We start from the raw sequence: 24,552 nt of genomic DNA on the forward strand, positions 1-24,552 counted from the left end.
GTTTGCGGATGTCTACAACAAATCCGTGAAGGATGTTCCCGGATTCGGAGATCGCTCGCCAATACGCAAATGGCAGAACAAAGATTACTCAAATAATGTAAGTGTTGTTGTTTTTTTTAGTAACCAGCAAGCACAGTACAGTTAGTAGAACAACTGTGTTTTTATTACTCTGTATTTGATAGGTACCGTCGGAAATTCAACTATTTCTTTTATTTATAATAATAATAATAAAACAAATATATATAGCTAGAATTTACTGAAAGTCAAGTATTTCATACATATATATGAAATACTCGAGTTGGTGAATTATACGCCACCCCTCTTAACCACGCCCCCCGCCCCAACCACGCCTCCGCCCCACCCCCGATTATGTCCCCTACCAGCCCCCACACCCCACCTCACGAAATCGGAGGTCTCAAGGTTGGCACGTATGATTTAGTGTGGCTAATCATCTTACCCCCAGGTGCATGTCAAGTGTGCTTAATTGAGCAATATTAAAACACCGCATTTGTCATTATAAATAAGTATCAACTAACTGTAGTTGCATATCACTAATAGATTCAAAGTCTCCGAGGCAGAAACGTTAGATTGTACCCTGTAACAAACGTCTCCGCATTATAATTTTCTTTACATCATAAGCGTAATTTAACACATTTTTTGTGACCAGTAGTTGTGGCCATAAAACAAATGAATCCCGCTCCACTTCAAAAGCATTAATCTGTAATAAGGTAAGAGTTTTTCCACCTACTCCTGTTGACTGAGTAGTTTCACTTTATCAAGCCTTTTTTAACAGACCACACTACAAAATAATACCAAGCTGTACTGTGATTTGTGATTCATGGCTCCAATAGTGATTGATTATAATGTGAAATACCGTATTTCCTTGAATTGCCGCCGGGGCGCTAATTAATTTAAAACCTCTCCTCACTCCTGTGCTTACCAAAGGCATGCGGTAAAAGTAAACACGCGCTAATTATTTTAAAAACTCTTCTCACTCTGGCACTTACCAAAGGTTTGCAGTAAAAATTTGAGTGTGATGTAAGCTTGGACCTTAAATCCTACTGAATAGCTCTTAATTCTCTTCCCTTTATGCGATTTCAAATTACCGGTATTGAAATCAGCCTCCTCCATTTTGAAAATGATGACAGGGGAAGTGTCACTCGTGACATCACGAGTTTGACCAGGCGGTAATACTAAGCATGCGCTAATTATTTTGGGAAGCGAGATTGACCCGGCAGTAATTCAAGGCAGGCGCATACTATATGCCTTGCGGCAATTCAAGGAAATACGGTATATTCTAAACTTTTTTTATTACCTATGCAGAATATTATATCCACAAATGTTAATAGTCAAATAGAACGCCTTGAATAAAATATTATGGACAGACCTTTTTTTTTTTTGTATCTGTTTGGCAAACTGGACACTAAAAAACTTTAATAAATACCGTTAGGGTTTTTCATTTTCCTTATTTTTATATGTAATGTTTATTGTACTTTTTTGTAGATGTAATTTGATTTCCAATAAAATACAATTAAAAAAAACTGTGCGCTTTGCAGTGGGCATTTGTGTTTTGCATAACAAAGCTATTTATTTTCCAAAATGTACAGTAAATGCTAAAAGTTTGAACACACTTTCTCCTCAGTCAATGCGTTTTCTTTATTTTCTTGACTATTTACATTGGAAATTGTCACTGAAGGCATCAAAACTATGAATGAACACATGTGGAGTTATGTACTTAACAAAAAAAAGGTGAAATAACTGAAAACATGTTTTATATTGTAGTTTCTTCAAAATAGCCACCCTTTGCTCTGATTACTGCTTTGCACACTCTTGGCATTCTCTCGATGAGTTTCAAGCACACCTGTGAAGTGAAAACCATTTCAGGTGACTACCTCTTGAAGCTCATCGAGAGAATGTCAAGAGTGTGCAAAGCAGTAATCAGAGCAAAGGGAGGCTATTTTGAAGGAACTAGAATATAAAACATGTCTTCCGTTATTTCACCTTTTTTTGTTAAGTTCATAACTCCACATGTTTTCATTCATAGTTTTGATGCCTTCAATGTCAATCTACAATAGTCATAAAAATAAAGAAAACACATTGAATGGGGAGAAGGTTTGTCCAAAGTTTTGGCTTGTACTGTATACGAAGGTCCTGCAGTCCTGGGTTCAAATCCGGGCTCGGGATCTTTCTGTGTGGAGTTTGCATGTTCTCCCCGTGAATGCGTGGGTTCCCTCCGGGTACTCCGGCTTCCTCCCACTTCCAAAGACATGCACCTGGGGATAGGTTGATTGGCAACACTAAATTGGCCCTAGTGTGTGAATGTGAGTGTGAATGTTGTCTGTCTATCTGTGTTGGCCCTACGATGAGGTGGCGACTGGTCCAGGGTGTACCCCGCCTTCCGCCCGATTGTAGCTGAGATAGGCGCCAGCGCCCCCCGTGACCCCGTAAGGGAGAAAGCGGTAGAAAATGGATGGATGTATAACAGAAGAAAGAGGTCAAAAAGAAATGTCCACTGCAGTCGAGGTCTGTTCTTGGGATAGCAAGCTTACATAAGCATAGGCGTTGATCTACATTTCTGCCAGTGGGTGCTCGGTGTGTGTGTGTATTAGTGTTGTCCCGATGCCAATATTTTGGTACCGGTACCAAAAGTATTTTGGTACTTTTCTAAATAAAGGGGACCACAAAAAAAATGTCATTTAGTGCTTTATTTTAACAAAAAAAAATCTTAAGTTACAATAAACATGTGTTTCTTATTGCAATTTAGTCCTTAAATAAAATAGTGAACATACAAGACAACTTGTCTTTTAGTACTATGTAAACAAACAAAGGCTCCTTATTTAGTCTGCTGAAATATGCAGTAACATATTGTCATTTTCCCTTCAATTATTTTGTCAAAACTATTAAGGACAAGTGGTAGATCGATCCGATACCAAGTAGTTATAGTATAATACATTGGTCATATTCAAAGTCCAGGGACATATTTCCTGAGTTTATAAACATAATATAAAATAAAAAAAAATAAAAAAAAAGTAGATTTGGTCATGTTAAAAAATATCAATGTAATCATAGTAGTATCGACTAGATACGCTATTGTACGTGGTATCATTACAGTGGATGTTAGGTGTAGATTCACCAATGGCGTTTGTTTATATTGTAGCGTCCCGGAAGAGTTGATGCTGCAGGGAATTCTGGGAATTTGTTCTGTAGTATTTATGTTGTGTTGTGTTGTGTTGCAAATGTTCTTCCAAAATATGTTTGTCATTGTTGTTTGGTGTGTTTTCACTATTTGGCACATATTTATGACAGTGTTGACATTGTTCATACTGCCACCCTTAGTGTGACATGTATGGCTGTTGACTAATGAGGATTTTCATTCACTCTTGTGCAGTTTTCCTAGTCAAGATGACTCCGTCATTTGTTTCTAATTATAGATTATTTGAGTTGTGACTTATTTTTTATGTAAAACGTACCAAACACGCCCTAAAGTGGACATCAACAAGATAGATTTTACAAAAATAAATTTGTAGATTAAAAGTTGCCGTCGATCCTACATGGGTGCTCGGCATTGTATCGGCGCCTATGTACAAAAGAATCTAGTTTCTAGTTAGTTTCTAGGATCTAGTTAACCTACTCAGTGGCCTAGTGCAGTGTTTTTCAACCTTTTCTGAGGCAAGGCACATTTTTTCACTGAAAAAATTCTGAGCCACACCACCAGCAGAAAACATTTAAAAAAAATAAACTCAGCAGCCGATATTGACAATAAAAATAAGTCGTTCTCGCAATTGTTGGATATGAATTCAAACCATAACCAAGCATGCATCACTATAGCTCTTGTCTCAAAGTAGGTTTACTGTCACCACCTGTCACATCACGCCGTGACTCATTTTGGTTTGTCAGTGTTTTCCTGTGTGTAGTGTTTTAGTTCTTGTCTTGCGCTCCTATTTTGGTGGCGTTATCTCTTTTGTTGGTATTTTTTTGTAGCAGTTTCACGTCTTCCCTGAACACTATTCCCCGCACCGGCTTTGTTTTCGCAATCAAGACTATTTAAGTTGTGCGGACGCTATCCTTCTTTGTGGGGACATTGTTGATTGTCATGTCATGTACGGATGTACTTTGTGGACGCCATCTGCTCCACACGCTGTAAGTCTTTGCTGTCGTCCAGCATTCTGTTTTTGTTTACTTTGCAACCAGTTCAGTTTTAGTTTTGTTTTACATAGCCATCCCTAAACTTCAATGCCTTTTCTTAGCAGCACTCGCCTTTTGTGTATTTTTTGGTTTAAGTATTAGATACCTTTTTACCTGCACGCTGCCTCCCGTATATTGTGATCGCGACAAACCATGTTACCGACATTTACAAATTAATTAGCTACCTGCTGCCACCTACTGATATGAAAGAGTATTACACGGTTACTCAACTGAGCTCTAGACAGCACCGACACTCAACAACGGCACATTATTTGCGGGTTGTAATTACTACTGGCCCTGCAATGAGATGGCGACTTGTCTACGGTGTACCCCGCCTTCCGCCCGATTGTAGCTGAGATAGGCACCAGCGCCCCCCAACACCCCAAAGGGAATAAGCGGTAGGAAATGGATGGATGGATGGAATTACTGGTTTGCAAAAAATATTTTTAACCCAATTAAGTGAAATGACATCATCTCCCACGGCACACCAGACTGCATCTCACGCGGCACAGCGGTTGAAAAACACAGGCCTAGTGGAGTGTCCGCCCTTAGATCGGTAGGTTGTGAGTTCAAACCCCAGCCGAGTCATACCAAAGACTATAAAAATGGGAACCATTACTTCCCTGCTTGGCACTCCGCAGCAAGGGTTGGAATTGGGGGTTAAATCACCAAACAGTATTCCCGGGCGCGGCCACCGCTGCTGCTCACTGCTCCCCTCACCTCCCAGGGGGTGATTAAGGGTGATGGATCAAATGCAGAAAATAATTTCCCCACACCTCGTGTGTGTGTGTGTGACAACCATTGGTACTTTAACTTTTAACTTTAACTTTAGTTTCAAAGCTCTACAGGGGAGTTTTTTATAACAGAAAAATGACCTCTTATAATGCAAATTGACTTAGTTTGGGGTGCATGCCATCACCTTTAGAAATGTTAGTGAATAAAAGCTCCCGATGCACCCCATGTTTAATGGCGCTACAGTGGCGGGCAGCCAGCTGGCCATCTTTCTAACCTTGACCAAGGCCGCGGCAGCACGCGGCCATCTGACAGTCTCGCCTTGTGTCTTCGTGCAAGGCATCAATTGCCTCGTCTTGCTGACTCCATGCTCGTTTTATGGCCGCGGTTAAGCAAAAAAAACAAAAAAAACAATGCAGCATGGCGGCGATATCGTTAAGCGGGCTTAACGACGGTCTGACAGCTTTATGTGGAGAAACGTGGGGTGAAGACATTGATTGGGGGAGGGGGCACAAGTGGTTCAACAACGCACTTCATGAAGGACCTAATTGACCCGTCAGCAGTCATTTCATTACTGGCATCATCAGGGCACTTTGCACTCCCAGCCTTGCGGTTGCATTCCTCCCAATCCCGTACACTGATGTTTACACCAAAGCAGCTCATGTGGCTCCTGACAAGCAGCAAGTGATCCATAATGTCAACACTGCAACAAAGCGACGTCGGTAATGACATGCCGAAGCTGTCTCGGACATCTTCGATCACAATAAAGAGCCAGGGATGGCTTTGTCAATAAGGACTTGGCTCAAAGAGGATTTTGCCCGGAGAGCGAGAAGCTGAAATTTAAAAAGGAGGCAGAAGACCCTCTTTAGAATTTAGGATTCAGTAAAGTCTTTCCTTTTTTGTTAGTTGCTGACCTGCCCTCACACTGCTTATGCCAGGGATGCTCAACTAAACCAGGGGTGTCAAACATAAGCCCGAGGGCCGGAACAACCGGCGAACAGGTTTGCTCAGTACTAAAAATGTACCTGAAATTTTTTTAATGAAAGAAAACAGCTGTCCTAAATGTTGTAAAGTAAAGGGTAAATGGGTTATACAAACCCCGTTTCCATATGAGTTGGGAAATTATGTTAGATGTAAATATAAACAGAATACAATGATTTGCAAATCATTTTCAACCCATATTGTTTTGCAAATAATAATTAGAATTTCATGGCTGCAACATGTGCCAAAGTAGTTGGGAAAGGGCATGTTCACCGCTGTGTTACATAACCTTTTCTTTTAACAACACTCAATAAACGTTTGGGAACTGAGGAAACTAATTGTTGAAGCTTTGAAAGTGGAATTCTTTCCCATTCTTGTTTTATGTAGAGCTTCAGTCGTTCAACAGTCCGGGGTCTCCGCTGTCATATTTTACTCTTCATAATGCGTAACACATTTTCGATGGGAGACAGATCTGGACTGCATGTAGGCCAGGAAAGTACCCGCACTTTTTTTTTACGAAGCCACGCTGTTGTAACACGTGCTGAATGTGGTTTGGCATTGTCTTGCTGAAATAAGCACGGGCGTCCACGAAAAAGATGTGTAAGTTACCCATGTCTTGGGCACTAATGCACCCCCGTATCATCTCAGATGCTTGCTTTTGAACTTTGCGTCTAACAGTCTGGATGGTTCACTTCCCCTTAGGTCCGGATGACACAATGTCGATTATTTCCAAAAACAGAACAGACTACAAAACACTTTTCCACTTTGCATCAGTCCATATTAGATGATCTCGGGCCCAGAGAAGCCGGCGGCGTTTCTGGATGTTGTTGATAAATGGCTTTCGCTTTGCATAGTAGAGCTTTAACTTGCACTTACAATTCGAACATCAAATATGTTGTCTTTGTAGCATATTCAACTGAACATGGGTTGAAAAGAATTTGCAAATCATTGTATTCCGTTTATATTTTCATCTAACACAATTTCCCAACTCATATGGAAATGGGGTTTGTACTTGTATAGCGTTTTTTCTACCTTCAAGGTACTCAAAGCGCTTTGACACTATTTCCACATTCAACCACTGAGGGCAGGAGCTGCCGTGCAAGGCACTAAGGCACAAGCCACAACGACATCCTCGGCTCAGATCCCACATAAGGGCGAGAAAAAAACCTCAACCCAATGGGATACAATGAGAAACCTTGGAGGGGACCGCAGATGTGGATCTAGCATAATAGTGTGAGAGTCAAGTCCATAGTGCCATCCATCCATCCATTTTCTTCCACTTATCCAAGGTCCGGTCGCAGGGGCAACAGCCTAAGCAGAGAAGCCCAGACTTTGCTCTCCCCAGCCACTTGGTCCAGCTCCTCCCGGGGGATCCCGAGGCGTTCCCATGCCAGCCGGGAGACATAGTCTTCCCAACGTGTCCTGGGTCTTCCCCGTGGCCTCCCCCGGTCGGACGTGCCCTAAACACCTCCCTAGGAAGGCGTTCGGGAGGCATCCTGAGCAGAAGCCCGAACCACCTCATCAAGCTCCTCTCAATGTGGAGGAGCAGCGGCTTTACTCTGAGTTCCTTCCAGATGACAGAGCTTCTCACCCTATCTCTAAGAGAGAGACCCGCCACCCGGCGGAGGAAACTCATTTCGGCCGCTTGTACCCGTGATCTCGTCCTTTCGGTCATAACCCAAAGCTCTTGACCATAGGTGAGGATGGGAACGTAGATCGACCGATAAACTGAGAGCTCTGCTTTCCGGCTCAACTCCTTCTTCACCACTATAGATCGATACAGCTTCCGTATTACTGAAGACGCCGCACCGATCCGCCAGTCCATCTCACCATCCACTCTTGCCTCGGTTGTGAACAAGACTCCGAGGTCAGGGGTAGGGAACCTGTGGCTCTTTTGATGACTGCATCTGGCTCTCAGATAAATCTTAGCTGACATTGCTTAACGCGATAATTATGAATAATTTCGCTGGTAATCACAGTGCTAAAAATAACGTGCAAAATACAAAACATTCTCATGCATTTAAATCCATCCATCCGTTTTTCTACCGCACCTGTTCAAGAAGTCGCATTAATGGTAAGAATCACAATGGGGGGGGGGTTCAGCTTGCTCCGGGGTCGTTCTCCCAGGAAGGCAGACGGACTACTAGGGACATGGCATTTAGGTAAAAACATGATTTAATTTTAACCATAAAAAAATATACAAATAAAAATCGCTCACAGTGGAAGCACAGCTTGGGCTAAGGAACAAAGCTGACGCATAAACAGACTAAGAACATAAATCAAACAAAACTTACTTGGCATGGCATGAAGCACGAAACTATGGCAAGGCATGAAACAAGTCCGCACGGGGCGACTGACTGGCAAAGACGAGCTTCGATACTGCCTCTGATTAGTGCTCGGGAAGCAGGTGAGCGGGCATTTTGTCCACCAGAGACAGGTGGACAAAATGAGTAACCAAGGAAACCAGACAAGGGAGTGGAAAAAAACAGGAACTTAAAGAGTCCAAAGGACAAACAGCACATGGCCAAACAAAAACATGATCAACAGACATGACGTTTGATTTATTATTGGTTAGTTTCAGAATAACAATGTTATTAAAAAGAACAAGAGACTTATTATACTCTAAAAATGTTGGTCTTACTTAAAAATGCACATATTTAGTTGTATTCAGTGTTTAAAAATATTATATGGCTCTCACGGAAATACATTTTGAAATATTTGGCTTTCATGGCTCTCTCAGCCAAAAAGGTTCCCGACCCCTGTCCTAGGCACTTGAACTCCTCCTTTTGGGGCAATATCTTCTTCCCAACCTGGAGTTGGCCATAGTGGATCTAGCATAATAGTGCTGCAGTGAAAATATCAGCTTCCAATCGAATACGGACTACTGTAAGCACTTTGGAGCGTTTAGTCTGGCAAAAAAAAATGTCACTTGAGGGCAAAAAAATTAGATTTGTTGTGCGGTGTATAGGTCCGGATACAGAAAATTATTTTCACAGCTATGTCCAGACTGACTTGTGACTCTCACTGTGTGTATCGCTCGTTTCCTCTTTGTCTTTGTGTCTTAGTTGTTCTTCCATGTCCCTTGCTGTGCTTCGTTTCGCTTCCGTCCGTCTCTCTATTTAAAGTTGTCATGTTCTGTGCCTGGACTGCAAATATTTGATTAGTCGGGTAGTATTGAATGCAATTGATCAGTGTATTTCCTGATCTGATCAACGAGTACCGTAAAGTCTACGAAAGCTTTGCCGGTCAAAATAGAAGTGAAGTGAATTATATTTATGTAGCGCTTTTCTCTAGTGACTCAAAGCGCTTTACATAGTGAAACCCAATATCTAAATTACATTTAAACCAGAAGCACTCTGTCAAAACGAGTAAAAAAATGTTTTTTTATCAATTTAAAACACTTGTTTGTGGCCTACATCAGTGTTAATTTTGACAGCAAAATTTTATTTAGTTTTAGTCATAGTCTGTTGACTAAAATGTTATTTAGTTTTAGTCATAATATAGTTATTTAAATTGTTTTAGTTTTAGTCTAGTTTTAGTTGACGAAATATAAGATTATAGTCGACGAAAACTACAGTAGATTTAGTCGACTAAAGGGTAATATGTAAACTTTCCCTTCAATTTCTGAATGTCAAAAATCTCCGATACAAGTCGTATTTTGATGAACTCCTCCCGCCTCTTCCTAACGAAATGAGTTCCGATTGGATCTCGTCTCTGGCAGACATTTTCGTCCCGTTTTTATTCGTTGACGAATGTCAATACACCTCGTCATCGTCTTAGTCCACCTAAATAATTTATTTAGTTTATGTCTTGTTTTAGTCAGAAAAAAAAGGTCGTTGACGATAACTATGACGAAAATTTTTCGTCAACAAAATTAACACTGGCCTACTTAACATATAATGGAGGTTTTTTGGTCAAAAATTGACATTGATTGACTTACAGATCATCTTCAAGCCGCTTTCTGACAGTCTCTTCAGGATGTGCCGTTTTATGTCCATGCCGAAGCCTTCCTCCAGGCCAAACCTCCTTTGACTGCGTCTTCGACATCATAAATAGAACTACCGTATTTTCCGGCGAACCGGATTATAAGACACACTGCCGACGAATGATCTATTTTTAATTTGTTTCCGTATATAAGGCGGACCGGATTATAGGACGCATTAAAGAAGTCATATTTTTACATTTTTTTTTCTACATTGAAAAAAAAAAAAATACAAAATACTTATTTTTCAAACGTTATGTTTTTGCAAATAATAGCTCATTTGTAATTTGATGCCTGCGACATGTTTCAAAAAAACTGGCACAAGTGGCAAAAAAGGGGCAGCACGGTGTGACAGGAGTTAGTGCATGTGCCTCACAATACGAAGGTCCTAAGTTGTCCTGGGTTCAATCCCGGGCTCGGGTTCTTTCTGTGTGGAGTTTGCATGTTCTCCCCGTGACTGCGTGAGATCCCTCCGGGTATTCCAGCTTCCTCCCACCTCCAAAAACATGCACCTGGGGATAGGTTGATTGGCAACACTAAATTGGCCCTAGTGTGTGAATGTGAGTGTGAATGTTGTCTGTCTATCTGTGTTGGCCCTGAAATGAGGAGGCGACTTGTCCAGGGTGTACGCCGCCTTCCGCCCGAATGCAGCTGAGATAGTCTCAGGTGACCCCCCGTGACCCTGAACGGGACAAGCGGTAGAAGAAAAATGGATGGAAGTGGCAAAAAAACACTGAGGAAATTAAGGAATGCTCATCAAACACTTATTTGGATCATCCCACTGGTGAGCAGGCTAATTGGGAGCCAGTGAGTGCAATGATTGGGTATAAAAGCAGCCTCCATGAAATGCTCAGTCATTCACAAACAAGGATGGGGCGAGGGTCACCACTTTGTGAACAAATGCGTGAGCAAATCGAACAGTTTAAGAACACCATTTCTCAACAAGTTATTGTAAGGAATTTAGGGATTTCACCATCTATAGTCCGTAATATCATCAAAAGGTTCAGAGAATCTGGAGAAATCACTGCAAGTAAGCGATGATATTACGGACCTTCGATTCCTCAGGGGGTACTGCATCAAAGAGCGACATCAGTGTGTGAAGAATATCACCACATGGGCTCAGGAACACTCAAGAAAACCACTGTCAGTAACTACAGTTGGTCGTTACATCTGTAAGTGCAGGTTAAAACTCCGCTATGTAAAGCAAAAGCTGTTTATCAACAACACCCAGAAACGCCGCCGGCTTTGCTGCGCCTGTGCTCATCTAAGATGGACTGATGCAAAGTGGAAAAGTGTTCTGTGGTCTGATGAGTCCACATTTAAACATTTTTGGGGAAACTGGGGACGTCCTGACCTCCGGAACAAAGAGGAAAATAACCATCTGGATTGTTATAGGGACACAATTCAAAAGCCAGCATGATGGTATGGGAGTGCCAGTTACTAGTATCAGTTCGAATATTAAATACCTGGTCTTTGCAGTCATTTCAACTGAATCTAAGTTGAAAAGGATTTACAAATCATTGTATTCTGATTTTTTTAATGAATGACACGTTTAATTTGGGTTTTGTACAGTGTTCTGCATCTTTAAATGAAATAATAATGGACATATTCTGGGAAAACAGGGGGTATAAGTGTTTAAAATACTATATGAAAATAGTTTTCGTATGAAAAAAAAAAAAAAGTTATGGTTTCGTATTCAGTTATGTTGACAACCGCTATAAATTTTAACAAAACTGAACATTTTAATAAAAAGGAAACTTTGATAACTGCTCCAGATAGAAGGATCCCCGTGATCGAGAACTCTCTTAGTGCTCTGGATGCATCTGTTAAAAGCAGCCTCAGAAACTTTGGGGTTGTGTTTGATCAGTCAATGTCTTTGGAGGGTCACTGTCGCCGACTGACCAAAAACTGTTTTTATCATCTCCGAAATATTTCTAAAGTGAAAAAATTGTCAAAATTGAATTTCAAAATGATCATTCACATGTTCATTTTGTCTTGCATTGACTATTGCAATTTGCCTGTCACTCTTTTCAACAAGTCAACACTAAAGAGACTTCGGACTGTACAAAATGCGGCTGCCAGACTTTTGACCGGTCCACCCATATCCCCCCCGATATATCCCCTCCTCATTGGCTTCCAGTTAAATTCTGCATTAAGTTTAGAATTTTAGTCCTGACATTCCGTGCATTACATGGTGGGGCCCCTCGGTATGACACTGACTTGCCATGCCCCTACTCTTCAGGGCGCAACCTCCGGTTTTCTAAAGATCCCCAAAACTAATGGAGACCTGGCATTTCAGACCTCTGGAAGAATTTGCACCAGTCCCTCTGTGATCTTGACTGTGTTGAAACTTTTAAGAAAGATTTGAAAACTTCTCTTTTTAGTCAAGCTTTTAGTTAATGCACCTTTTAACTATCGATTCAAATCCACTTTGTATCCTTTTTATGATGTTGCCCCTGTCTTAATTGAACTGTTGTTTTACTTCACCTGTGTTTTGTGGCTTTATCTGTGAAAAGCGCCTTATAAATAAAATGTAATTACTTACTTACTTACTAACCTTCCATAAAACAACTTGCCAGAAACCAAAAACCTAAACACCGACAAACCATCCCAACATTCCACAGCAGATGTATTGCTCAAGGGCACCTCTGCCTTTGCTTATAGGGGGAAATCGAACGTGAGGGCCTTTAACAACTTCAAAGAACTCGTACCAGTATGTGTTGACTATACTGCTCATCCGTGAGTGTCAATCAGCTTAGCAGCGCATCGGTGCATCGACTTTAGCCTCTCCAGGGGGTCTCGGGCATTGGACCCCATCAATCAAGACGAAACACATTGCAAAGTGTTGTTCATTTTTTAGGTGGGCCGGCCACTTCGTAATCTGTATTTTGGTTTTGTTGTGTGAAAGGGCACAGAAGTAAAGAAGTACCGAACACCAACAGCTGTAGAGACCGATCAAAAACTGTACTCCCCCCATTTCACACAGATCGTTAGAGTGTGATCGAGAGCTGCTCAGAGGAGACGTACCGTGATTGCTTTGCAGCATCCAAGTGGATAAAAGCATGATGAGTGTGTGTATTATTAGAGGTGTGAGTGAAGTGTGTGAAGGGAAGGAAATGGCAAAAGAGGCTCACCCAGGACGAGAACTTGACCGGTGCTCCTTCCACATCTGATGCTGCCTCAGCCTCTTCCCCGAGCAGCAGCACTGGAACACCTTCACTCTCAATCTTCTCCTCCCTAACACTGCTGATGAAGGATCTAGCAGCCCACCCTCCTCTCCACCACGTCCGCTCCTCCTGGTGCTCTCCGAGCGAGCTGATCTACTCGCTGTGTGCCTCGGAGAGGCGGCGATGGGCTGAGACCGATGCTGCTCTCTTCGCTGGGGTGTGTGTGTGTATGTGTGTGTGTGGGAGGGTGTTTGAAACAGGACTCTGATGGTGTTCATTGGGGGCTCATCTGCTCTCTCTCTCTCGCTCTCTCCCCCTATACCATCGGCGGGTTTGTTCTGTGCTACATTCAAGTCCTAAAGGAGAAATGGAAAACAAGCTTTCTTCCTTAGTCATTCCAATATTGCATCCTTTGTGTGTGTGTGTGTGTGTGTGTGTGTGTGTGTGTGTGTGTGTGTGTGTGTGTGTGTGTGTGTGTGTGTGTGTGTGTGTGTGTGTTTTTACCCTTCTTGAGGCATCAACAAGGAAAAGTACCTTTCATATGAAGACCGTTGACCAAGTTAGGACCAAAATCATGGTCCCAATACGGAAAAACCATTGCATCTAATAGAAAATGTCTCATTTGCATCCCTGGTGGTGACATCTATCAAAATGAGCGTGTGTGTGTGTGTGTGTGTGTGTGTGCGCGTGCGTGTGTGTGTTTGCGTGTTCTTGTACTTCTTGAGACATCAACAAGGAAAAGTACCTTACATATGAGGACAGGCAAAAAAGTTTGGACCGAAAACGTGGTCCCAATAAGGAAAACCATTGCATCTAATAGAAAATGTCTCATTTGCATCCCTGGTGGTGACATCTATCAAAATGAGTGTGTGTGTGTGTGTGTGTGTGTGTGTGTGTGTGTGTGTGTGTGTGTGTGTGTGTGTGTGTGTGTGTGTGTGTGTGTGAGTGTGAGTGTGTGTGTGTGTGTGCGTGTGTGCATGCGCGTGTGTGTGTGTGTGTGTGTGTGCGTGTTCCTGTACTTCTTGAGACATCAAGGAAAAGTACCGTACATATGAGGACAGGCGAAAAAGTTCGGACCGAAAACGTGGTCCCAATAAGGAAAACCATTGCATCTAATAGAGAATGTCTCATTTGGCCCCATGGTGGTTAAATCTATCAATATTAGGGTAGAGGGATTTTTCAAATTGATTATGTGTCGGTTTTAAAAATACTCCCCCTCTGGTCAACATATGAAAAAACTGTTTGAGGAATTGAAATGCGCCCCCTTTGGCCAAAATTAATTTAAAACATAAAATAAATATGTGAAAGAGATCTACTGTAATAACTTGAAATAATTAACATTAAAAACTCATTACAAACAAAAAAATAAAATTGAAAAATATAAAAGCTTACTTTTCTTATATTTGCATAGTATGTATATATTATTAATGTTGTAAATACAACTCTTTATATATCGAGAGAGGGTGGTCCTCAAAAAGTAGGCATTTTTTGCAGGTCTCAAGAAGGTAACAAATACAAGTGTGTGTGTGTGTGTGTGTGTGTGTGTGTGTGTGTGTGTGTGTGTGTGTGTGTGTGTGTGTGTGTGTGTGTGTGTGTGTGTGTGTGTGTGTGTGTGTGTGTGTGTGCGTGCGTGCGTGCGTGCGTGCGTGCGTGCGTGCGTGCGTGCGTGCGTGCGTGCGTGCGTGCGTGCGTGCGTGCGTGCGTGCGTGCGTGCGTGCGTGCGTGCGTGCGTGTGAGAGAAAGAGAGAGAGATGGTGGGGAAGAGAGGGAGCCAACACAGAATCAATACCATCTTATGAATATAAAACACATAATAAAATGAAATGGACTTATGAATACATACATTCCAAAAATTCCATTACATGAATAAACTATAGAATAACTGTAATACAGTACTTTTTTTTAACATTATTTTATACCAACTTAATTGTTTATTTTCTCCAATTATTACTCTTGCAGCTCACAAGTCTACAATGCATGCACCCACTGGGCAATTTATCAAGTACACTTGTGCAATTCAATAAGATACAATGTCAAATTTTGTTAATCTAAATTGAATGTAAAATTTTATTAGATTAATAGTCCATCCATCTTCTTCCGCTTATCCAAGGTCGGGTCGCGGGGGCAGCAGCCTTAACCGAGAAGCCCATACTTCCCTCTCCCCAGCCACTTCGTCCAGGTCCTCCCGTGGGATCATAAAGCGTTCCCAGGCTAGCCGGGAGAGATAGTCTTACCAACGGGTCCTGGGTCTTTCCCGTGGGCTCCTTCCAGTCGGACGTGCCCGAAACACATCCCTTGGTTAAACACCTCCCTAGATTGAGTAATATTTTATATTATTCATATATTTAAATCATTTATAGACATAATATATAATGTGTGCGTGTGTGTGTGTGTGTGTGTGTGTGTTTGTTTGTGTGTGTGTGTGTGTGTGTGTGTGTGTGTGTGTGTGTGTGTGTGTGTGTGTGTGTGTGTGTGTGTGTGTGTGTGTGTGTGTGTGTGTGTGTGTGTGTGTGTGTGTGTGTGTGTGTGTGTGTGTGTGTGTGTGTGTGCGTGCGTGTGTGTGTCCGGTTTGTGTGTGTACATTTCCAAAACCAGTGAAGTTGGCACGTTGTGTAAATGGTAATTAAAAACAAAATACAATGATTTGCAAATCATTTTCCACTTATATTCAATTTAATAGACTGCAAAGACAAGATACTGGAAAATTTAATTTTTTTGCAAATATTAGCTTTTTTGGAATTTGATGCCTGCAACATGTTTCTAAAAATCTGGCACAAGTGGCAAAAGAGTGCGGGTACTAGACTGGCCTGCCTATAGTCCAGCCCTGTCTCCTATTGAAAATGTGTGGCGCAATACGAAGCCTAAAATACCACATCGGAGACCCCGGACAGTTGAACAACTTAAGTTGTAACTGCTGTTTTGCTCCCCCACCCCAGCAGATGATGGCGTTGTTGTTTTACTTTTGTAGCTGTATGTAGAAATGGCTGATTGCATCAACTCTGCTCTTTTAATGGCTCTAATGTCCTTTGTTTTCTTTGATGTTTGATATTTCCCTCTTACATACATGCTTATGTGTGCTATGGCTATGAGGTTTTTTTCTTGGCCTCAGTCTGGACTCCCTTCCCAGGGGCTTAGGCTTAGACTCCGGAAATTGGCACACCCGTCAGTGATCCTGTTCTGTCTCCCTGTGATGTTTGTCTGCTCTTGAAGGGAATTGTACTGCAAATCTTAATTTCCCCTCGGGATTAATGGATCATTTCGGATTCTAATTCTGCACATCAAGCAAGAATGGGAAAGAATTCCACCTAAAAAATTGGTCTCATCAGTTCCCAAACGTTTACTGAGTGTTGTTAAAAGGAAAGGCCATGTAACACAGTGGTAAAAATGCCCCGGTGCCAAATTTATTGCAATGTCTTGCTGCCATTAAATTCTGAGTTAATGATTTTTTGCAAAAGACAATTAAAGGCCTACTGAAACCCACTACTACCCACCACGCAGTCTGATAGTTTATATATCAATGATGAAATATTAACATTGCAACACATGCCAATACGGCCTTTTTAGTTTACCAAATTACAATTTTAAAGTTCCCGGTAGTTTCGTCTTCGAAACGTCGTGTAATGATGACGTGTACGCAAGACGTCACAGGTTTTTAGGAAGTATGAGCGCTGCACACACACACAGCTAAAAGTCGTCTGCTTTAACGGCATAATTATACAGTTTTTTGGACATCTGTGTTGCTGAATCTTTTGCAATTTGTTCAATTAATATTGGAGAAGTCACAGTAGAAAGATGGAGTTGGGAAGCTTTAGCCTTTAGCCACACAAACACACGGTGATTCCTTGTTAAAAATTTTGGAGGTGAAACTTTCCTATGGATCAGAACGCGGTCATGAGATCATGGATCCCGACCACATGTCAACCAGCAGGTTTCGGTGAGAAAATTGTGGTTAAAAAGTCAGTTGTTACCGGAGAAAAGCTGAGTTAGTGCCGTCCATACAGTAGCTGCCGTCGACTCCCCTGAGACACTGTGCGTCAACACACCCGTGGAGACACCCTTTAGACTATCAGGTAATATTAAACTCACTAAAACACTAGCAACACAATTGAAAGATAAGGGATTTCCCAGAATTATCCTAGTAAATGTGTCTAAAAACATCGGAATCCGTCCCAATGTAATCGCGTTTTGTTTTTTGTTTTTTTGTTTTTCTAGTCCGTCGCTATCAATATCCTCAAACACGAATCTTTCATCCGCGCTCAAATTAATGGGGAAATTGTCGTTTTCTCGGTCCGAATAGCTCTTTTTGTTGGAGGCTCCCATCAAAAACAATGTGAATATGTGAGGAGCCATCAACATGTGACGTCATCGTCTGCGACTTCCGGTAGAGGCAGGGCTTTTCTCTAAGCACCGAAAGTTGCGAACTTTATCGTGGTTGTTCTCTACTAAATCCATCCATCCAACAATCCATCTTCTTCCGCTTATCCGAGGTCGGGTCGCGGGGGTAGCAGCCTAAGCAGGGAAGCCCAGACTTCCCTCTCCCCAGCCACTTCGTCTAGTTCTTCCCGGGGGATCCCGAGGCGTTCCCAGGCCAGCCGGGAGACATAGTCTTCCCAACGTGTCCTGGGTCTTCCCCGTGGCCTCCTACCGGTTGGACGTGCCCTAAACACCTCCCTCGGGAGGCGTTCGGGTGGCATCCTGACCAGATGCCCGAACCACCTCATCTGGCTCCTCTCGATGTGGAGGAGCAGCGGCTTTACTTTGAGCTCCTCCCGGATGGCAGAGCTTCTCACCCTATCTCTAAGGGAGAGCCCCGCCACACGGCGGAGGAAACTCATTTCGGCCGCTTGTACCCGTGATCTTATCCTTTCGGTCATGACCCAAAGCTCATGACCATAGGTGAGGATGGGAACGTAGATCGACCGGTAAATTGAGAGCTTTGCCTTTCGGCTCAGCTCCTTCTTCACCACAACGGATCGATACAGCGTCCGCATTACTGAAGACGCCGCACCGATCCGCCTGTCGATCTCACAATCCACTCTTCCCCCACTCGTGAACAAGACTCCTAGGTACTTGAAGTCCTCCACTTGGGGCAGGGTCTCTTCCCCAACCCGGAGATGGCACTCCACCCTTTTCCGGGCGAGAACCATGGACTCGGACTTGGAGGTGCTGATTCTCATTCCTGTCACTTCACACTCGGCTGCGAACCGATCCAGTGAGAGCTGAAGATCCCGGCCAGATGAACCCATCAGGACCACATCATCTGCAAAAAGCAGACCTAATCCCGCGGCCACCAAATCGGAATCCCTCAACGCCTTGACTGCGCCTAGAAATTCTGTCCATAAAAGTTATGAACACAATCGGTGAAAAAGGACAGCCTTGGCGGAGTCCAACCCTCACTGGAAATGTGTCCGACTTACTGCCGGCAATGCGGACCAAGCTCTGGCACTGATCGTACAGGGATCGGACTGCCATAATAAGACAGTCCGATACCCCATACTCTCTGAGCACTCCCCTCAGGACTTCCCGAGGGACACGGTCGAATGCCTTCTCCAAGTCCACAAAGCACATGTAGACTGGTTGGGCAAACTCCCATGCACCCTCAAGAACCCTGCCGAGAGTATAGAGCTGGTCCACAGTTCCACGACCAGGACGAAAACCACACTGTTCCTCCTGAATCCGAGGTTCGACTATCCGACGTAGCCTCCTCTCCAGTACACCTGAATAAACCTTACCGGTTTACTAAATCCTTTCAGCAAAAATATGGCAATATCGCGAAATGATCAAGTATGACACATAGAATTGACCTGCTATCCCCGTTTAAGACAATCTCATTTCAGTAGGCCTTTAAGTTTCTGAATTCGGGTTTCAAATATCTTGTCTTTGCAGTCTATTCAATTGAATATAAGTTGAAAAGGATTTGCAAATCGTTGAATTCTGTTTTTATTTACGATTTACACAACGTGCCAACTAAACTGGTTTTGGGGTTTGTATGTATGTTTATAAGTTTATTTATATACATTTTTGAAATCATTGTTTTTTTTAAATGATGAATCGATTTACAATCGGAACAAAAAAAACGCGATTTGATTGTGAATCAGTTTTTCGGAGCAACCTCAAAAAAGAGCCGCTCTATAAGAAGATGCATATATATCAGACTGCATTCCAATTAACATAGATGAGTGCGGTTTAAATTTTCATTAACTCACCCCCTAGGGATTGCACATGTGTTTTATTTTTAATTTAATTTTATACATTACTAAGAATATTTATTCATTTTTTCAGTTGCTGTAATAGACCTTGTTTGTATGTATTTGTTAGCAATTAATCAATTTCTTATCTTTAATAATGCAGCACACACAGTATGTGTTTCGTAATAGCAGTGTCATAAATAAATACACCCCGGCAGTGTCAATCAAAAGTAAGCATTATTAATCATGGTTGTAAAGGCAGAATATGTTGGATGAAACTTTTGTCCTGGATATAATGAAAGTGCACAAGTGAATGGCACATTTAACACCGTGACAAAATTTAAGCAGATGTTTGGTTCCTGTAAAGGTTTACAAATTGGTGCCCATCCAAATTGGGATCGCTCAGCCTTGGCTGGGTTCTGCGCTCTACTGAGTGCCGTTCTAGTTTAATCTGCTTTTTTTGTGTTGCATGGTACAGGAGATATGCTGCCATGTTTCAGCTGGCGTCAATGTTATCAGCACGCAGCACTCTCACACTGAATTACAAAGGCTTAAGACATTTCCAATAGGAGAAATATAAATAATCAGTTCCTGGGTCAAAATGTCACCATTTTAAACCGTTTAAGTTTATAGATCCCGGCAGAGCTTTTGTTTTTTTTGGCTATTTTTGAATGATTCTACAAAAGCCTTTCTGTCACTCATAGTTAGGTGTTGGGTGAAGCTATTTATTATCAAACGTGTGTGTTTGCTTTGTTAATATTTTCGCATCATACAGTGAAACCCCTCTTTATGAAATTTACAAACTATTTACTACTGCTTGCTGGTATTGAAGAGATTGATGAAGCAGGCTTTCGTACCACACATTTTAATTGTGATGAGAACAGACTTTTCGGTGAAAAAATGGCCAATTGGACTTATATCACAGCATAGGAGTTCAGTTCAGTAGCATCTCTTCCAAGAGGACCTCACCTTCCCTCCCTTCTCCCCTTCCGGCGCCTTCCAGCTGCTAATTTACCATTGACAATGTAGAGTGGATTTAACCTTTTTAAATGTTTACTATTGTAGAAATATAGATAGATAGATGGATAGCACTTTATTGATTCCTTCAGGAGAGTTCCTTCAGGAAAATTAAAATGTTTATTTTAATTAAAATTAAAATATGGTTAACCTTAAGCATTTTTGTGATTTCTGATCATTTGTGAGGGCACCACACTTCTGTGTCAGAACTGTATAGCCCTTTATATTGTGTTCAACGTAGGGCTGGGCGATATAGCCTTTTTTTAATAGATGAAGTGAAGTGAATTATATTTATATAGCGCTTTTCTCAAGTGACTCAAAGCGCTTTACATAGTGACACCCAATATCTAAGTTACATTTAAACCAGTGTGGGTGTCACTGGGAGCAGGTGGGTAAAGTGTCTTGCCCAAGGACACAACGACAGTAACTAGGATGGCACAAGTGGGAATCGAACCTGCAACCCTCAAGTTGCTGGCACGGCCACTCTACCAACCGAGCTATGCCGCCCCAATAAGCCCCAAAGATCAATATTTCAGTCGCGATACACGATATGTATCTCGATATTTTGCCTTAGCCTGGAATGAACACTTGATACATATAATCACAGCAGTAGGGTGATTCTATGTGTCTACATTAATACATTCTTGTTCATACTGCATTAATATATGCTCTTTTTAAACTTTCGTGCAGAGAAGGAAATCACAACTAAGTCATTTGACCAAAAGTGTATTTAATAAATAGTTATTAAGCAGTGGCACACACATTCATGTCATTTCCAAAACAGAAAGTGCAAGACTGTCAGAGACATTTTAAAATTAGCTATAAGTGCACTTTTGTGCATGATGTCACTAAGATGACATATCAAAACAACACTGAATTAAAGTGCGATTTTTGTAGAATAATTCCCCTACAATAGTTTAAAACAAATAAAGTGCACTTTTGCGCATGATTGTGGCACCGAATGGAGATGTTGACATGTGGAGTAAGCACTCTTCATTCTCTAGCAGGTGACTTTTCAAATGATGCTACATATTAGCAGTAATGCTACTTTTTGTAGCAACGCTTTAGCACCATACTTGACAAATTACGGTTGTCTGTTCGACATATTCCCAGTGGAAGCCAAACCACCGCCAGACGATGGACCCCTGCTGTTTTTCTTGGGAATTAATTCTTCCTTCATTTGTTACCAGATTCGCACCTTCTTTCTCTCGTATTTCCACTCGCACGGCTCCGCTAGCATCATAGCTAACGTTACCCATGCTGCTACCTCTCTGCTCCGCGAGGGCATATACGTATGTGACGTATGTCGTGAAACTATGTGACTTATGTAAGAAGGTGCACTTGCTGCCTGTGAGAAGGAGAGACAAGAAAAAGTGATAAAAGCCTGTAGTGTAATACCCGCAGCTAAAAGCAACTGCGTGAAAACGCATACTCTAAGATCACGATATAGTCATTTTCTATATCGCACAGAGACAAACCCGCGATATATCGAGTATATCGATACATCGCCCAGCCCTAGTTCAACGTGTACAAACCTTCACTTAAACTGGAACCCATCATTCATATTTTCATTGTTTCTTACGGGGAAATTTGCTTCACTATACAAACGTTTTATTTATTTACAGTGTAGGTAGATTATGTTAAAACAGAAAGTAAGCACATATTAACAGTAAATGAACAAGTAGATTAATAATACATTTTCCACAGCTTGTTCATAATTGTGACAAAATAATACAACAGGAAATGACACAATATGTTACTGCATACTTCAGCAGCCAAAGTGGGAGCCTTTGTAACCCGTTTGCTTACTTTCTACTGAAAGAGGAGTTGTCTATTTTGTTCACTATCTTATTTAATGCCAACGTTGTTCTTTGATTGCACTAAGAAACAAATGTCTAATACATCCTAATTATTTTTAGTTAAAGTGTCCTCAATGTTTATTTGGGGTCGGCTGTAGGCTCCCTTAGGGAGCGGCTGGTACAGTACCTCCCCTCTTCCTCAGGCTGATGGTGAGGCCAAAGGCCTTGGCGGCCTTGGCAAAATGGTCAACGATGTATTGGAGGGAATCCTGGGTGTGGGCGAGAGGGGCACAGTCGTCCGCAATCTGCAGCTCCACGATCAGCTCCTCCAAGGTCTTGGTTTGGGCAAGCAGATGGTGAAGATTGAAGACGCAGCCGTCTGTTCTTAAGTGGATGAAAATGCCGTCTGCCATGTCTTCCTTCGCCTCCCTCAGCATCATGCTGAAGAAGATAGAGAACCAGGACACATCCCTGCTTTATACAATTCGCAATAGGGCAGCTGTTTGAGAAGGCGCCGTTGTGCTTTAGCTGGCACACCGGACCTTCGTGAGGAACTTTGGAGGGCAGTACCTTCCATAGACCCTCCCTGCTTACTGTATCAAAGGCCTTGGTCAGGTCGGTGAAAGCTGCGAATAGGCCTATGTTTTGCTCCCGGTACTTCTCCTGAATCTGGCAAAGCACAAAGATCTTGTCTGTTATCCCTCTGTTGGCCTGGAAGCCACACTGACTCTCTGGTGCATTCTCCTTGGCGATGGTGGAAATCAGCCTGTTGAGCAGGACACACGCCAAGATCTTGCCTGCTACAGAGAGAAGGGTTATGCCACGGTAGTTGGAGCAGTCTGATTCCTCTCCTGTGTTCTTGTAGAGATAGACTATGATGGCATCTCGGAGATCCTTAAGCACTGAGCCTTACTCCCAGCACTTGGTCAAGAGGTCATGGAGACAGTCCGTAACCTTTTCTCCTCCGCATCTGTAAACCTCCTTTCTGGGGACTTTCCCGGATTCATCTGTTGGACCACTGCCTTCACCTCCTTTCAAGCTGCTGTTGTCAGGGTTTGCCTGGAGGCCTTGTTGGCAGTTTAATTTATTCTTGAGTAACTCCTGGATTTCTGTGTCTGATTCATCAAACCATTCTTTGTGTTTTCCGGTTGACAAACCCACTATTTCTGCAGTAGTCACTTGGAGGACCGTCTTCAGTTGTGTCCACTGTTGGTCCATGTCAGCATCAGGGGTCAACTCCTTTTTCAAGTCTCTCCTCGAGTCTAGGTTGGAAAATCTCCTGGTAGAACTGTTTGACGAGTGTTTGAGCGTTAAGTCTCTTTGTCTGGAGGCCTTTTTGTTTTGGTAGAGGTGAGATGGTGAAGGCCACTTTGCGCCGGACAGGTCTGTCGTCAGTGTAGCAGTCAGCACTGGGCATGACTCTTGTGTGCTGCACATACCAAAGGCTGGAAGTAATAATGCACTTTCTGGCCAAATATATTAGTTATTTCAATTTTGACGGAAAAAATGTAATCGGTTAAGATGTTCTAAGCGTTTTTGTTGTTTTTGTTATGAAAAAAAATACTTTTAATCTACTTCTTACTTTGATTTTTAGAAGTCATTAATCTGTTAGTGAACAACACCCCGAGATACTTAAGCTCCTCCACCTGGGACAGAGTCTCGTTCTCCACCTGGACTGCACAAACCATCGGTTTCCTGCTGAGAATCATGGCCTCAGATTTGGAGATGCTGATCCTCATTACAGCCGCTGAACACTCGGCTGCGAACCGATCCACCGAAACGAGAGCTTAGCCAGAAGGCAAACCTCTCGGTTTACCGAGCTATCTACATTCCTACTCTCACCTATGGTCATGAAGTGTGGGTCATGACCGAAAGAATAAGATCGCAGATACAAGCAACCAAAATGTGTTTCCTCAGAAGGGTGGCTGTCATCTCCCTTAAAGATAGGGTGCCAAGTTTAGTCACCCAAGAGAGACTTGGAGTAGAGCCGCTGCTCCTTCGTTTGGAAAGGAGCCAGCTTAGGTGGTTCGGGCATCTCGTGGATGCCTATGGAGGTCCTCGTTGCACGTCCCTGTGGGAGGAGACCCAGGCCAAGGACCAGATGGAAGGAATTACATCCCTGGCCTGGGAATGCTTCGGGATCCCCCAAAAGGAAGTCGTTAATGTTGCTCTGGAGAGGGAAGTCTGGGGGTGTCTGCTAAATGATTCAAGAGAAGCGGTTGAAGATGGATGGATGGATGAATGGATAATCTGTTAGTAAAACATATGATAATCCCAATAAATTGTTTAACCCTTGTGTGGTGTTCGGGTCTGTGGGACCCATTTTCGTTTTTTATTTAAAGAAAAATGATACAATCAATACATTTTTTAAACAGAGATTCACTGATTTTGGCTGATTTTCTGTGAAGATCATTTATCAGAATACATATTTAATGACCACACACCATACACGCACCCTACACATTTCTATTACGTATACGACGTCCGGGTCCACTGGACCC

The 24,552-nt window shown here is 42.4% G+C and overlaps 1 protein-coding gene and 1 long non-coding RNA gene across 4 annotated transcripts in view; one reads left to right on the forward strand and one right to left on the reverse strand.

Annotated features, from left to right (window-relative positions):
• The window catches only part of lingo3a (leucine rich repeat and Ig domain containing 3a), a 126,635-nt gene extending 113,356 nt beyond the window's left edge, over window positions 1-13,279 (reverse strand). The window contains exon 1 of the mRNA XM_061888248.1: window positions 13,015-13,279. The gene's annotated coding sequence lies outside the window, so the exon portion shown is untranslated. The remainder of the gene's footprint in view (window positions 1-13,014) is intronic.
• The window catches only part of LOC133543590 (uncharacterized), a 156,723-nt gene that overhangs the window by 96,444 nt on the left and 35,727 nt on the right, over window positions 1-24,552 (forward strand). The window lies entirely within an intron of this gene.

This window comes from Nerophis ophidion, linkage group LG26 (genome assembly GCF_033978795.1).
Source record: "Nerophis ophidion isolate RoL-2023_Sa linkage group LG26, RoL_Noph_v1.0, whole genome shotgun sequence".
NCBI lineage: Eukaryota > Metazoa > Chordata > Actinopteri > Syngnathiformes > Syngnathidae > Nerophis > Nerophis ophidion.